Below are 1,677 nucleotides of genomic sequence, written 5' to 3'. Positions count from 1 at the left end.
CTTTTAACCATATTACATGTTACGTAAGAATTTCGCTGGTTGCTGGAACCTGAAAAACAAAACCCTTTGCCTGCCCCGCCTCAAAGCCTATTTGATTTGGTCCACTTTAAGAAAGGGCATGTCAGAAAGATAAATTATACCCAAGCATGCTTTGTTTCTTAATGTAGAAATTAAATTCAGCTTTTAAATGTATAAATTAAATGGTTATGAAATTGCAGGAGGTGGAGCCCGGAGCACTGCAGGCTCCTGTTTCTGCTTTGCTAAATGACTGCATGGATGGAATTACTCTTGTGCACAGCTATAGATTTTTTTTCTACGAGGTCTTCATCATGCATGTCATGATATATATCTGACTTACAGTCACCGACCAACCATAACTTACCAGAAGTGAGGTATGTCCACCTGTGGCAGTGGAACAATAACAGTAACCATGCAACTAAGCGTGAGCATGCTTTGCTGGATTTTTATCTGATGGTTACACTGAATGCTCCTTGATCCAGATGGTGGCCTTTATTTTTCTTCTTTTCTGATGAATAAAACCTTTTCCTCAGCAGCGCAGAACCTGTTGACTTATTTGTCTTTTGTCCCCATTTCCTCATTAGTGACGCCTTATGAGTTTAAAATCTGTTGAATTCAAAATCATCGAACTGTAATCACTAGTGCACAGATATGCTCCATAATAATAGATATATCGCTTACAGATAAACGCCCCAAGTGGATTCACATGGCTAAAGCTTACTCAACTAGTGGTTACCTTTTGAACCAGCCGTACTGCCTTGGATAATTACGTTCTGTTTCTCAGGCTATTATTCATCAGTTAAAGGTCAAGAGCATTGTTTGCAACACAAACTGCGCCTTGCATTGTATGGGCCAGCACGCAGTCTTCCAGTTGCTTAGTCGCTTTTGATATGCATGTGAATGTCAAATTAGAGAACTAAGCCCTAACAGGCAGCCATTACTGCAAGTGAGGAGCCTTTGTGTAAACCTGAGGTCTAATCACTTATTCAATCACTAAGCATTGTCCCTGCTCCCCTCCACCCTGCCACCACTACTCCCTCTAAAAAGCGTCTGATTTTCATTTTCTAAAACCATGGATACACTTGAATAAAATATATATTTCTGCCCAAAGCCAGGGCCTAATTGGTTATCTGAAGTACTAACAAGGTTCTCTTGGCTGCTTTAATTAAACGCGAATCCATTGTCATGTTAACTAGTTAATTAAGTGAGACGAAGATGATCTCTAAGAACTTTCTCTTATCAGATGAGATACTCTGGGTTTTGCTAACAAGTATACAAAATGTTCAGTACACTGGTGATTATGGAAGCGTCTCCCAATCAGCGAGATGCTGAAAACACAACAGAAACCCAAAGTCGGATCTGCGACGCTCATCTCCAAACTGTCGCCAAGAAGGACAAGGTGGCACCGAGCCAGAATGGCAGAACGCGGATCAGATGTTCCTCTGTTGCACGAACAAGGGAAAGCACCCGAAACTGATGTTTTAGCTTAGAGTAAGATCAGGTGCTGCTTTATGTGCTCACTAAAACATCTATTTTAAGGCAGAATTCCAGGCCATCACACACACACTGCTATCTATATACAGAGAGCAGGTTTTTAACCCTCTCGAGGCAGGCGTTGCCGATTTGCAACAGTTAAAAACTAACAACCTGATTACCCCA

The sequence above is a fragment of the Rhamphochromis longiceps genome, linkage group LG14 (assembly GCF_057381845.1).
Source record: "Rhamphochromis longiceps isolate RC_006_pf linkage group LG14, R_longiceps_female_GT1.1, whole genome shotgun sequence".
NCBI lineage: Eukaryota > Metazoa > Chordata > Actinopteri > Cichliformes > Cichlidae > Rhamphochromis > Rhamphochromis longiceps.
Note: the sequence above shows the minus strand (reverse complement) of the source record.